The 15351-nt window shown below is 43.8% G+C and overlaps 1 protein-coding gene across 4 annotated transcripts in view; it reads left to right on the top strand.

Moving 5' to 3' along the window:
• Positions 1 to 522: 522 nt before the first annotated feature.
• The window catches only part of LOC138637873 (cholinesterase-like), a 269681-nt gene continuing 254852 nt past the window's right edge, over positions 523 to 15351 (top strand). For 2 of the 4 annotated variants that reach the window (XM_069726816.1, XM_069726807.1), the window contains exon 1: positions 532 to 688. The gene's annotated coding sequence lies outside the window, so the exon portion shown is untranslated. Of the gene's footprint in view, positions 711 to 15351 lie in introns of all 4 variants that reach the window. The other 2 variants (XM_069726814.1, XM_069726831.1) reach the window with 2 other exon arrangements.

The following is a 15351-nucleotide window of genomic DNA, read 5'->3' as shown; positions in this document are numbered from 1 at the left end:
CACTGATGTTTGAATGAGCCATAAGTGTTTTATTTCTTAATTTTTTATACCTCACTGTGGGAATAAATTATGTGCAAAAACTGGTCACAGGTCCTCTATAAAAGGAATCTGTCCACATGATATCACACCGTACCCTCAGCCATTAATGAGACCTGTCAATCATCTGCTGCCACCCTGGGAAGAGCCGGCCAGAGGCAGCACCAAACTAGACCAATCTCTGGCTCTGGCCCTCAGTCAGATCTTCTAATTATATTTTCTCTGAAAACTCAGACATTTAAACGAGACTACAATGATACATTCAGGCTCCGATTAATGTTTCTCATGGTTTAGGTAGTAATTTCTATCTTAGCCTGGAGCATGAACAGGAGAAGCATTGCTTTTAATTAATGATGACTTGCATAATACATGAGACAGTTTCTCAAATGATTGCCTTTTCTTCTAGATATCATTTTGTTCCCAGCAGCTGAACCTTTGCTTAATCCATGAATATGTATATGCCCACAAGCTGACTATCCACGTAGCACTTCACAAGACATATTGATAAATACATTTCACAGCTCCCGATCTCTGTTCTGATGTTCTCAGGCTAGACAGCACCAATCCTACAGAGACTGAGATCACCCAATCTGCAGTGCCTGTTTCACATGCAAGTCTTCAACCTTGTGTATTCTCCATTGATAGCAATCTGGTAAGGGGCCAAGTGGAGCACGGTCTGTAACTTGTTATCTTCAATTATGTCTCTAAATATGTTATGCTATGCTAACTAAGTAGAATTTGTTGAAGTTAATGCATGATTTTTTGCATGAAATTCTAGATATTTCGATTACAGGACCACCACATAGGTTCTTAGGAGATGCTTTTTCACTTTAACATATATCATACAAATTACACATAACTACTCTATGTGTCCCCTGGGACCAATGCGATTTAGGCTTATTTTCTTGCTTCTACATGAGACTTATATATTTATTATACTTGAGATTTTTTATAGTCTCTGAGTAAGATCTTCTGTTTGTGGACGACATACACAGTAAATGTGGATTGCCTCCTTTGTAAATAGGTTAACCCAAGGCACTGACATCTGTAAAATGAGCACATCGTTGTAAGAAACAATAACTAAGGAAAGATCAAGCATATACAATAGTTCTCCATCCAACACTATGAGACTTATGGAGATGCGATAAGCAACAGCACCACAACTGCGCCATATCAAGTCAATTTTTGAGGAATTATTGGAAATATAGATCACCCTTTGTAACAACGATTGGTAGACTGTGCAGATCCTTGAGCTTTGCATACACTGGTTATGACAATGACAGATGTTATCAAAATAAGTGATTTGATTGCTTAAATACTATAAATCTGAGCAACCAGGATGTATAAATAGTCAGAATGCCGGGCCAGTATCAAGAAGTTAGAATGAACAACAAAATAATGAGCCAGTGGGAAAGTCTAAACACAATTCAAGGTCAAGGACTGGAATTGCAGAATAAGTTAGTGTAGCGCAGCAGAAGTGAACCAGAGCAAGTAACACCTATAACTGGCAATTGGAAGCACAGAGCTAAGGATCGAAATATTGTATAATCCTACTCAAGTCTCACAGCAGAGACTTCATGATGCAATATGTTCAGAAAATAAACCCAAAGCTCCCTTCATGGATGACACTACAAGTTGCAGAATACTTAAAAGAATTACTACCGTATCATTCCATGTCATACACAATTAAGGTGTGTCACAAGCTGGTGGAAAAAGCAGAAGGATTAAGTACAGACATAGATGTTACTGCAATATTTTTTGTATTACAAATAGAGGTTAATCCCTTAACAACAAATCATGTACTGGATACGTCATATGCCGCCTCCCTTTTTTTATGCGGGCTCGCAAGCTGAGCTTGCATCTTTGCTGATATATGATAGCTGTGATAATCAGCCATTGTGTACCTCTAACAGCCAGTCTAGTTTCACGCTGCAGCTATGCAGGTAACTGCAACTTCCATCAGATGGCAACAGAGTGGAAAGAAAGTAACAAGTCTGCAAGGGCAGACCAGCAGTGCTGCAGCGAAGCTACCTCAAGGTGGCAGCAGAATAGTCAAACAAGCTGAGTCAAAAAAAGGGAAAAATCAATAACAGAGTCAGTGGACAGCCAAAAGGTCAAATACCAGACCAGAGGCAAAGTCAAGTCAAAGCTGAGACACACACAGAAATCCAAAAGCAATCAGGAAACACTAAGATAAGACGGGCAGGTAAGGAGGAATAGACACGGGCAAGGTCAGAAAGCACATCATGACAAATCAAGGTACTATCAGAGTCAGGTACTCACGCTAAATAGCAAACATGAACCTAGAATGAGGCAGAGCAAAGTTAACGATTAACATGATCAGCCCAGGAAAAAGGTAGACAGGACTCAAAACCCAGACCGGATAATGACAGATAGTAGCTTGTTAAATGTCTCCATCAATCTTTGACAGAGGCATTAAAGGGACACTGTCACCTGGATTTGGAGGGAACAATCTTCAGCCATAGAGGCGGGGTTTTTGGGTGTTTGATTCACCCTTTCCTTACCCGCTGGCTGCATGCTGGCTGCAATATTGGATTGAAGTTCATTCTATGTCCTCCATAATACACGCCTGCGCAAGGCAAGATTGTCTTGTGCAGGCATGTACTACGGAGGACAGAGAATGTGTCCCTTTTACAGAGCATCGACACAGGATCGCACCATTCGATGTGCCCATGACATGATCGATGCCAGGACTCTGAAGACCCCTTTGCATGTCATGACAGTACTCATGTGAAAGACAGCCTATGACTGGCTTTCACAGGAGAACATGATTTTTGCTACATACAACAATACTGTGGCATTAGTGTTTATAGCACAAGCATTTGGATGATCGCAGGTTCAAGTTCCCTAAGTGGATTGTCAAATACAGTGAGAAGTAAAAAAAATGCTCTAAAAAAATCTGAAAAAAAAAAATTAGACCACCATCCTTTTTCTACAATAAAAATTACGAAATAAGATTAATTTAAAAAAATACGCATAATTGATATCAAGTACCGAAAGCCTATAAAGAGTCAATATGTCTTCAAAGAGTTTAGAAAAAATGCAATGGCATTTATTAAATCAATAGATACATCACATTAATAACAAAGGCCATGCTAAATAGCATTAAATAGATTGAAGTTGAGAGAATGAGCTCAAAACAAAACCAGGGAGGCAGAGCATGGATGTATGGGTGGAAATGTACAAAAGTAATAACCAGGAACGGTCATTGCACCACACTCATATTGTCATTGATGCAAATAATATGGCCAATATGTAACAAATATCACTGATATGATTTCTATCATTAGTACAGCTTCTACTTGTCTCATTCTCCCCCACTAACTTAATGTCATCCTTGTCATTTGACTTAGTTCCTGTTAGTCTAACAAATCCTTAGCAGCTGTTCTCCCTTAGGGTATGTTTCCACGTGGCGTGCCAGCAGCACTTTGAACGCAGTGGATCTCCTCTCCACCCAAAGCACTGCTGGCTTTTGTACGCGCGGTGATTCCGCATGTGTTCACTGAACAGTGCAGAATCAACGAATCCTATACGCAGAACTGTGATGCTCAGTGTCGCAAGATAAATAAACAAGCTGCTGTATATAAAGACGTGCCGCATGGGCGTAAACGCAGATTTGCCACCTGCGTCTTTGTACCCATAGTGGATATGGGATTTCATAAAATTACATCCACTATGCTGTAACAGCTGGATGCTGCGGACTGGACGCTGAGGCTGTGCACATCGTCCAATCTGCAGCAAATACGCCACAAGGAAACACCCTTAGTCTTCAGAGATCAAAACCTCTAATTTTTCCTAGCTGTGGGACATCTAGCACACCCAAGATTCCAGCACAATTGGTACACTGACAACTGTTCCCCCCTGTTACTGCTCTTTTTGGAAGGCGATTAACCCCTTCAAGACCTTGCCCTTTTTCAGTTTTGCATTTTCGTTTTCCGCTTTCCTCCTTCCCAGAGTCATAACTTTTTTATTTTTCCGTCAACATGGCCATGTTTTTTGCAGGACGAGTTGTACTTTTGAACAATATCATTAGTTTTAGCACATCGTGTACTAGAAACTGGGAAAAAATTGCAAGTGTGCTGAAATTGCAAAAAAAGTGCAATCCCACACTTGTTTTTTGTTTGGATTTTTTGCTAGGTTCACTAAATGCTAAAACTGACCTGCCATTATGATTCTCCAGGTCGTTATGAGTTCTTAGACACCAAATTGTCTTGGTTATGTTTTATCTAATTGGTGAAAAAAATTCAAACTTTGCTAAAAAAAAAAAAAAAATGTGCAATTTTTCGATACCCGTAGCGTCTCCATTTTTCATGATCTGGGGTTGGGTGAGTGCTTATTTTTTTGTGTGCTGAGCTAATGTTGTTAATGATACCATTTTGGTGCATATATGTTCTTTTGATCACTCGTTATTGCATTTTATAATTCAATGTCGTGGCGACCAAAAAAACGTAATTCTGGCGTTTTATTTTTTTTTCTCACTACGCCGTTTAGCAATCAGGTTAATCCTTTTCTTATTGATAGATCGGGTTATTCTGAACGTGGCAATACCAAATATGTGTAGGATTGATTTTTCTTTATTGTTTTATTTTGAATGGGACTAAAGGGGGGTGATTTAAACTTTTTTTTTTCTTCATATTTTTTAAAACATTTTTTTTTTACTTTTGCCATGCTTCGCTAGCCTCCGTAGGCGATTAGAAGCTGGCACAACTCGATCGGTTCTGCTACATAGGAGCGAAACATAGATCGCTACTATGTAGCTGAATTACTGCATTCCTATGAGCACCGACCACATGGTGGCACTCACAGCAATCCAGTCTGGAGACCTCTGGTTGTTATGTCGATGCATCGTTGACCCCCGATCACATGACGGTGTCGGCGATGCGCTCATTTCCGGCCCGATGGCCAGAAGCGCTAGTTAAATGCCACTGTCAGCGTTTGACAGCTGCATTTAACTAGTTAATAGCTGCGGGTGAATCGCGATTCCACCCGCCGCTATTGCTGGCACATGTCAGCTGTTCAAAACAGCTGACATGTCCTGGCTTTTATGCGGGCTCACTGCCAGAGGCGGCATCAAAGCAGTGGATCTGACCTCGCCGTACTAGTACGGCGGAGATCAGTAAAGGCTTAAAGTCAAGTAACATTGTGTTCATGTTAGGCTTAGTTAGTTTCTATTCAGCTTTAAAACATCAACAACTTTGTTTTAATTAATTCTTGCTAGAAGGTCTCCTGCAAAGAATAAAACAAATTAACAATCAGTCTTCAGCTGGAGCTCTTTTTCCGTCTTCATCCAGTTCAGGCTAAGTAGTCTCACAGAAATTTTACCCTTCTCTAGAAAGTATTTTAGTTCAAAATAAGGCAAAGTGTTGTGAATTCTGTGGCTGAATTCACTCCTGTGGTCACAAGTGGTACTGCAGCTTCTGAGCTTCCTCCCTCAGGTGTTCTGGTGAGCTCGTTAACTGCTTCATTACTTAACTCCGCCTGATGCTGCTATCCTTGCTCCTTGTCAATGTTTCAGTGTTGGATCTGAGCTTCTCCTGATTGTTCCTGTGACCTGCTGCTCTGTATAGCTAAGTGCTTTTTGCTTTTTTGTTGCTTTTTTTCTGTCCAGCTTGTCTTTTGTTTTGCTGGAAGCTCTGAGACGCAAAGGGTGTACCGCCGTGCCGTTAGTTCGGCACGGTGGGTTTTTTTTGCAGCCTTTGCGTGGTTTTGCTTTAGGGTTTTTTGTAGACTGCAAAGTTCGCTTTACTGTCCTCGCTCTGTCCTAGAATATCGGGCCCCACTTTGCTGAATCTATTTCATCCCTACGTTTTGTCTTTTCATCTTACTCACAGTCATTATATGTGGGGGGCTGCCTTTTCCTTTGGGGAATTTCTCTGGGGCAAGTCAGGCCTATTTTTCTATCTTCAGGCTAGCTAGTTTCTTAGGCTGTGCCGAGTTGCCTAGGTAGTTGTTAGGCGCAATCCACAGCCGCTTTTAGTTGTGTTTAGGATAGGATCAGGTGTGCAGTCTACAGAGTTTCCACGTCTCAGAGCTCGTTCTTGTATTTTTGGGTATTTGTCAGATCACTGTGTGCGCTCTGATCGCTAAGCACACTGTGTTTCTGGATTGCCTTCATAACACCTGTCATTAGCAAACATAACAGTACAAGGAGCCAAACTAATGATTCTCAATAGAGGGAAAGAAAAAGTTCTGACATCATTTTTTTTTTTTTCTGCTCTGTGTTCACTTTTTTTTTTTCCCCTAGACATTTGGGTGATTCTGGACACAGGTGTGGACATGGATATTCAGGGTCTGTGCTCTTCAATGGATAATCTCGTTATAAATGTACAAAAAATTCAAGATACTATTGATCAGAAATCTATGTTAGAACCAAGAATTCCTATTCCTGATTTGTTTTTTGGAGATAGAACTAAGTTTCTAAGTTTCAAAAATAATTGTAAGCTATTTCTGGCCTTGAAACCTCATTCTTCTGGTAATCCTATTCAACAGGTTTTGATTATTATTTCTTTTTTGCGCGGCGACCCTCAAGACTGGGCATTTTCTCTTGCGCCAGGAGACCCTGCATTGAGTAGTGTCGATGCGTTTTTCCTGGCGCTCGGATTGCTGTACGATGAGCCTAATTCAGTGGATCAGGCTGAGAAAAATTTGCTGGCTTTGTGCCAGGGTCAGGATGATATAGAAGTATATTGTCAGAAATTTAGGAAATGGTCAGTACTCACTCAGTGGAATGAATCTGCGCTGGCAGCTTTGTTCAGAAAGGGTCTCTCTGAGGCTCTTAAGGATGTCATGGTGGGATTTCCTATGCCTGCTGGTTTGAATGAGTCTTTGTCTTTGGCCATTCAGATTGGTCGACGCTTGCGCGAGCGTAAATCTGTGCACCATTTGGCGGTACTGCCTGAGGTTAAACCTGAGCCTATGCAGTGCGATAGGACTATGACTAGAGTTGAACGGCAGGAATACAGACGTCTGAATGGTCTGTGTTTCTACTGTGGTGATTCCACTCATGCTATTTCTGATTGTCCTAAGCGCACTAAGCGGTCCGCTAGGTCTGCCGTCATTGGTACTGTACAGTCCAAATTCCTTCTGTCCATTACCTTGATATGCTCTTTGTCGTCGTTTTCTGTCATGGCGTTTGTGGATTCGGGCGCTGCCCTGAATCTGATGGATTTGGATTATGCTAAACGTTGTGGGTTTTTCTTGGAGCCTTTGCGGTGTCCTATTCCATTGAGAGGAATTGATGCTACACCTTTGGCCAAGAATAAACCTCAATACTGGGCCCAGCTGACCATGTGCATGGCTCCTGCACATCAGGAAGTTATTCGCTTTCTGGTGTTGCATAATCTGCATGATGTGGTCGTGTTGGGGTTGCCATGGCTACAAACCCATAATCCAGTATTGGATTGGAATTCCATGTCGGTATCCAGCTGGGGTTGTCAGGGGGTACATGGTGATGTTCCATTTTTGTCGATTTCGTCATCCACCCCTTCTGAGGTCCCAGAGTTCTTGTCTGATTATCAGGATGTATTTGAAGAGCCCAAGTCCGATGCTCTACCTCCGCATAGGGATTGTGATTGTGCTATCAATTTGATTCCTGGTAGTAAATTCCCTAAAGGTCGATTATTTAATTTATCCGTGCCCGAACACGCCGCTATGCGCAGTTATGTGAAGGAATCCCTGGAGAAGGGACATATTCGCCCATCGTCATCACCACTGGGAGCAGGGTTCTTCTTTGTAGCCAAGAAGGATGGTTCGCTGAGACCGTGTATTGATTACCGCCTTCTTAATAAGATCACTGTTAAATTTCAGTATCCCTTGCCATTGTTATCTGACTTGTTTGCTCGGATTAAGGGGGCTAGTTGGTTCACTAAGATAGATCTTCGTGGTGCGTATAATCTGGTGAGAATCAGGCAAGGAGATGAATGGAAAACTGCATTCAATACGCCCGAGGGTCATTTTGAGTATCTAGTGATGCCGTTCGGACTTGCCAATGCTCCATCTGTGTTTCAGTCTTTTATGCATGACATCTTCCGTGAGTATCTGGATAAATTCCTGATTGTTTACTTGGATGACATTTTGATCTTCTCAGATGATTGGGAGTCTCATGTGAAGCAGGTCAGAATGGTTTTTCAGGTCCTGCGTGCTAACTCTTTGTTTATGAAGGGATCAAAGTGTCTCTTCGGTGTGCAGAAAGTTTCATTTTTGGGGTTCATCTTTACCCCTTCTACTATCGAGATGGATCCAGTTAAGGTCCAAGTCATCCAGGATTGGATTCAGCCGACATCTCTGAAAAGTCTGCAAAAGTTCCTGGGCTTTGCTAATTTTTATCGTCGCTTCATCTGTAATTTTTCTAGCATTGCCAAACCATTGACCGATTTGACCAAGAAGGGTGCTGATCTGGTTAATTGGTCTTCTGCTGCTGTGGAAGCTTTTCAGGAGTTGAAGCGTCGTTTTTGTTCTGCCCCTGTGTTGTGTCAGCCAGATGTTTCTCTTCCGTTCCAGGTCGAGGTTGATGCTTCTGAGATTGGAGCAGGGGCGGTTTTGTCACAGAGAGGTTCTGATTGCTCAGTGATGAAACCATGTGCTTTCTTTTCCAGGAAGTTTTCGCCCGCTGAGCGTAATTATGATGTGGGCAATCGAAAGTTGCTGGCCATGAAGTGGGCATTCGAGGAGTGGCGTCATTGGCTTGAAGGAGCTAAGCATCGCGTGGTGGTATTGACTGATCATAAGAACTTGACTTATCTCGAGTCTGCCAAGCGCTTGAATCCTAGACAGGCCCGTTGGTCGTTATTTTTTGCCCGCTTCGACTTTGTGATTTCGTACCTTCCGGGCTCTAAAAATGTGAAGGCGGATGCTCTGTCTAGGAGTTTTGTGCCCGACTCTCCGGGTTTATCTGAGCCAGCGGGTATCCTCAAGGAAGGAGTCATTGTGTCTGCCATCTCCCCTGATTTGCGGCGGGTGCTGCAAAAATTTCAGGCGAATAAACCTGATCGTTGTCCAGCAGAGAAACTGTTCGTCCCTGATAGGTGGACTAATAAACTTATCTCTGAACTTCATTGTTCGGTGTTGGCTGGTCATCCTGGAATCTTTGGTACCAGAGAGTTAGTGGCTAGATCCTTCTGGTGGCCATCTCTGTCACGGGATGTACGTACTTTTGTGCAGTCCTGTGGGATTTGTGCTAGGGCTAAGCCCTGCTGTTCTCGTGCCAGTGGGTTGCTTTTGCCCTTGCCGGTCCCAAAGAGGCCTTGGACACATATTTCGATGGATTTCATTTCTGACCTTCCCGTTTCTCAAAAGATGTCAGTCATTTGGGTTGTCTGTGATCGCTTTTCTAAAATGGTCCATCTGGTGCCCTTGGCTAAATTGCCTTCCTCCTCTGATTTGGTACCTTTGTTCTTTCAGCATGTGGTTCGGTTGCATGGCATTCCTGAGAATATTGTTTCTGACAGAGGTTCCCAGTTTGTTTCAAGGTTTTGGCGAGCCTTTTGTGGTAGGATGGGCATTGACCTATCCTTTTCCTCGGCTTTCCATTCTCAGACTAATGGCCAGACCGAACGAACCAATCAGACCTTGGAAACATATCTGAGATGTTTTGTTTCTGCAGACCAGGATGATTGGGTGTCCTTTTTGCCGTTGGCTGAGTTCGCCCTTAATAATCGGGCCAGCTCGGCTACCTTGGTTTCTCCATTTTTTTGCAATTCTGGGTTCCATCCTCGTTTCTCTTCAGGACAGGTTGAGTCTTTGGACTGTCCTGGTGTGGATTCTGTGGTGGATAGGTTGCAGCAGATCTGGACTCAGGTAGTGGACAATTTGATCTTGTCCCAGGAGAAAGCTCAACTTTTCGCTAATCGCAGACGCCGTGTGGGTCCCCGACTTCGTGTTGGGGATCTGGTTTGGTTATCTTCTCGTCATATTCCTATGAAGGTTTCCTCTCCTAAATTTAAACCTCGTTTTATTGGTCCGTATAGGATTTCTGAGGTTCTCAATCCTGTGTCTTTTCGTTTGACCCTCCCAGACTCCTTTTCCATACATAATGTATTCCATAGGTCGTTGTTGCGGAGATACGTGGCACCTATGGTTCCATCTGTTGAGCCTCCTGCCCCGGTTTTGGCGGAGGGGGAATTGGAGTATATTGTGGAGAAGATTTTGGATTCTCGTGTTTCTAGACGGAAACTCCAGTATCTGGTTAAATGGAAGGGTTATGCTCAGGAAGATAATTCCTGGGTTTTTGCCTCTGATGTTCATGCTTCCGATCTTGTTCGTGCCTTTCATGCGGCTCATCCTGGTCGGCCTGGGGGCTCTGGTGAGGGTTCGGTGACCCCTCCTCAAGGGGGGGGTACTGTTGTGAATTCTGTGGCTGAATTCACTCCTGTGGTCACAAGTGGTACTGCAGCTTCTGAGCTTCCTCCCTCAGGTGTTCTGGTGAGCTCGTTAACTGCTTCATTACTTAACTCCGCCTGATGCTGCTATCCTTGCTCCTTGTCAATGTTTCAGTGTTGGATCTGAGCTTCTCCTGATTGTTCCTGTGACCTGCTGCTCTGTATAGCTAAGTGCTTTTTGCTTTTTTGTTGCTTTTTTTCTGTCCAGCTTGTCTTTTGTTTTGCTGGAAGCTCTGAGACGCAAAGGGTGTACCGCCGTGCCGTTAGTTCGGCACGGTGGTTTTTTTTTGCCCCCTTTGCGTGGTTTTGCTTTAGGGTTTTTTGTAGACTGCAAAGTTCGCTTTACTGTCCTCGCTCTGTCCTAGAATATCGGGCCCCACTTTGCTGAATCTATTTCATCCCTACGTTTTGTCTTTTCATCTTACTCACAGTCATTATATGTGGGGGGCTGCCTTTTCCTTTGGGGAATTTCTCTGGGGCAAGTCAGGCCTATTTTTCTATCTTCAGGCTAGCTAGTTTCTTAGGCTGTGCCGAGTTGCCTAGGTAGTTGTTAGGCGCAATCCACAGCCGCTTTTAGTTGTGTTTAGGATAGGATCAGGTGTGCAGTCTACAGAGTTTCCACGTCTCAGAGCTCGTTCTTGTATTTTTGGGTATTTGTCAGATCACTGTGTGCGCTCTGATCACTAAGCACACTGTGTTTCTGGATTGCCTTCATAACACCTGTCATTAGCAAACATAACAGCAAAGTGTCTATTCACTCTGGTAAAGTTCTCTGTAAAGTGAATTGCTGGTAGAAACCACTCAGGTTCGCTTACCTGGTCCGTAGGCGGCAATACGTGTTTCAACTCGACAGCCCTTGATATTCTGCTCAGCTTACCTAGTGTAGAATAGGTCAGTATCAGTGGTCTTCTCACTTTAGGAGTCAAAGTCTTCCTGATGGGTCGTTCCTCTGATGGTAGGCCATTTTCATTCCCAATATATCTTTTGATGCACTCTGAACTATGTTTGTGGGCTCCTGTCTTCTGTCGAGTCAACCGTTTCTGTATGTTCTTGTGAATTCTCTATTCCTTGGTTCCTATTGTTATCTTTGGTAACTAATGCTTGATCGTCAGGTCTGAGATGAACCTGAATGATGAATTAGGGAGATGTGTGCCGTGTTGTGCTGCTTTGAATATTCCACCAATATGGCCAGCGCTGATCATCATCAGCACTATGGAATGCCCTCCAGGGCTGTGGGGTACTCGGTACTTAAAGGGATGTGGTTGCAACCCGGTCCGTGGCTCTGGGCGCCCATGTAAAAGGAAAATGTCTTTAAAGGGGTTTTTGAAATAAAGTTTGTGACGCCACCTGTGGTATTCGGTCAGGGATTACCACCGCTACTTAAAGGGGTCCTCCGAGGTTATATTATGGCAGCCAGATCGTATAACTTCACACAGGTGAAGTAGGTCCCCAGGGCACCCGGTGAATAGATGAAAGTTGGTGAGTGGTGCAGCAAAGAACGGAGGACGCAGTTGTGCAGTCTTTTTACCTAGTTTACTCATGGTAGAAGGCAGCCACAGTCCAGGGCACCAGATCAAGGTACAGGCAGGGTCTGGCCGGCTCGCAAGCGAGTTCAGAGTCCAGTTTTACCAGGTGGAGTTAAAAGCCTTCCTCTTAGCGCAGTGGTATTATAGTCCCTTACTGCTTCTTAGCAAGGTCCTCTCAGTTATCTCTGTCCTTTAATGAAGTGGGACACAAACCCGTATGACAGGTAACTGGAGCCTTTTTACAGGGTCTCTATCATGACCCGGGCTCTATATGTCACTGTGTCTCCTGGGTATTAGGGCAGACAGGTTACGTGTAGTCTAGCTGTCCTACTGGTTTCTGCTCTGCCTCCAAGAGTATGACACAACCTCGGTCTTCTGGTTACCGGTATCTGCACTCTACCAGGGAGGTAGCCCAGTCGCAGCAATTCTCCCTTGTTGTCACTCTCCTGTGCTTCGCTCTCCAGCAAGTTAGCTAAAGGCTATTCTTCCTTCTGTATCTCGCTATCAAGGAGCTACAGCACCTCAGGCTGTACGGCCCCTCAGCCGTCCTTCTGCCTCAGACTGCTCCAGTCTGCTGTCTGGCACTAACTGACCTATTCTTCCCAAGAGCCAAGCAACTGCCTAGCACCTAACTCATCCTCCCGACCAGAGAGAGCAGCTTCCCTTAAGTCGAATGTAGAGCTCCCCTGTCTGGCCTGGAGTCAGAACGGTGTTGAATGTACTAATTACTTGTCAAAATGAATCCTCCATCGCTTCCAAGCATGAGATCACTCTACCCATGAGGAAAGCAATGCCACTGTGAAAACCAGGACCCTGGGGCATCACAATTACTATACCACTTATATGCCTGCTGGAAAAAACAATTCAGGCCAGGATGGTTGAGGTGATGGCATACGAGGAAGAGGAGCAGAAAGAGGAGCAGAGTCAATTCACACCGCTGTGAGTCCTGCTGTCCATACATGTCTTAGAAGATGTGTTACTGTTCCAATATCAGCCATGTACCCAACTGTACAGGCAGTGGGCAGTTTGGGAGGATAATGAGGAGGAGGCAGGGAGGAGGAACAACTGTTTCAACAGCTGGGTGGCACTTAGATCAGCTCATGGGCATCACTGGAGAATGGCTGGGGATAAAGAGTACACAATGTGACATGGCACTATCAAACCATTCCAGCAAAATCTGAAATCCATTGTGGCACTTCTATTTTTTTGAGCTTCAGTGAACTTAGCATAATTTTTCTGACACATTTTGTGGTCCATTTTCTCCTATACTTGTGAAAATCAAAAAATTGTGGCTATAACATCAGTTTTGTGGGAATTTTTGTTGTTCAATTTCCACAGATCAACATTGTAAAATTCTGTGAAGCACCTGAGTGTTAAAGGTGCTTAGTACAAGTCTAGATAAATTCCTTGAGAGGTCTAATCTCAAAAATGTGGTCACTTGTAGGGTGGATCAATTGTTTAGGCACACCAGGGCTCTCTAAATGCGGCATGTCACCAGCACACTATTCCATCAAAGTCTGTGTTCCAAAACATCACTCCTTCCTTCCAGAGCCCTATTGTGTGTCCACACAATATTTTTCCCCCACATATGGGGTTTCTGCGTACTCAGGAGAAATGAAAAAAAACTATATAAATTGGGTATCTCTGTAATCGTACTGACCCGAAGAATAAAGCTGTCTTACCAATCTTACCGCATGCACAATTGCATAAAAAACAAAAAGCAATTCCTGAATTGTTGGTTTTTGCTCATTCTGTCTCCCAAAAATCAGAATAGAGAGCAATCAAAAAATGTTATTTGCCCAAAAATGGAACCAATAAAAACATCAGCTCATTCCGCAAAAAACAAGCCATAACATGACACTGTCGGCTAAAAAATTATAGCTCTCAAAAAGACAGGCTGGAGCGAGCCGCCCCACCCTCCCCCAAATAAGGTGTTCGTGGAATCCGGCATGACAAGGGGTTTGGAGGAGAAGGGTAGGGGGTGGGGTTATCTAAGGGGGAGGAGTATGCAAGAGAAGGGGTTTATAAGAAATTGGGGGGTGGGATTAGACACTTCCCGCTCTGGAGGCCATTGAGCAGTCCCGCCCTCCCGCCCTCCCGCCCTCTTTTTGCTTGATTGTCGTTTAGTGTTTGTTTGAATGTTTTTGGGTCATAGTGGCTGTAGGCGGTGGGAGGGGTCCTTGGAGTTGGTGCTAAATTGGCCTGGGGGATCCGTCGGGATATGGATTCTTCAGTTAGTCTAAAATTTTGGTTACGGGCCCGGTGATTTGGGGGAATTTGGCAATGGTGGCCAGATTCCCAAGTGGCACGTGGACAATGGTGACCCTTCGGGGTATATTTGGTGCTCTCGAGCCAGTGGGGTAACGACTGAGAGTAAATTGTGGTTGTTTATGTCCACTAATTCTTCTTGCATTGTTAACACCAGATTTTGAGCTTCAAGGACCCTCCCCAGCTTATATTACTGTTACATGTTTTGTACGATTTATAATAAAGGCCGCTGTGGCAAATTCTTATCTAATTCCGGAGTCCTGTCATTACTTGGTTGGTGGAGCTCCGATTAGGGGCTTAAGGTTATTGATTTAGGAATAAAACTCCCTTACCTGGTTATCGACAATACCAATGTCATGTGATGATGCAAAAACTAGTTTTTGCAATAAAAAGCGTCTTTTAGTGTGTGACAGCAACCAAGCATAAAAATCTGGTATCGCTGTAATAACACTGATCTGAAGAATAAAATTGCCGCATCACCAACACCACATGAGGAACTATGTAAAACCAATTCTTTACATGCTGTTGATTATTTCATTCTTCCTCTGAAAGATTGCAGTAGGACTTGGTCTGGGTGCTTACACTGGGGTTTCCATGTAAACCTCTGAAATATGTGATTAAGACCGATCCTCTAGAAGATTCCCTATAATGAGGCAGATGGAGGTACTGTGGACGCTATAGGACCTGCGATGCAGCCGTGTCCGTCTTCTTAGGATTGCATAAAAATGTCATCGGCCACAATTTTGTGCACTTCAGAAAAGAAGGACACCGCTGAGCAGAGGCCAGACGGAGTCCAGATTAACTCTGCTGCCTCATTATAGTGAATGGATCCCTCGGGGGTTTCATATGTCACGTCACTCGGAGATATAGATGGAAACCCCAAATGGAAACCCCAAAGTAAGTGCTCACCGTAGAGCACTGGATAAATGTGGTAATAAATGTTATTTAAAATGTTCTCAATAAAAGCTTCAACTCAATCCACAAAAAAGCAAGTCCTCACTCAGGTTCATCACCTGTTAACAGTAATATAAGGATATGTGCACACGTTGATGGAACCTCTGCAGATTTTTCCGCACCTGTTTTTGTAAATCCACAGGTAAACCGCACTGCGGATTGCCTGCAGA

The sequence above is a fragment of the Ranitomeya imitator genome, chromosome 1 (genome assembly GCF_032444005.1).
Source record: "Ranitomeya imitator isolate aRanImi1 chromosome 1, aRanImi1.pri, whole genome shotgun sequence".
Classification (NCBI taxonomy): Eukaryota; Metazoa; Chordata; class Amphibia; order Anura; family Dendrobatidae; genus Ranitomeya; species Ranitomeya imitator.
This window is presented reverse-complemented; position numbering and strand designations above follow the sequence as displayed.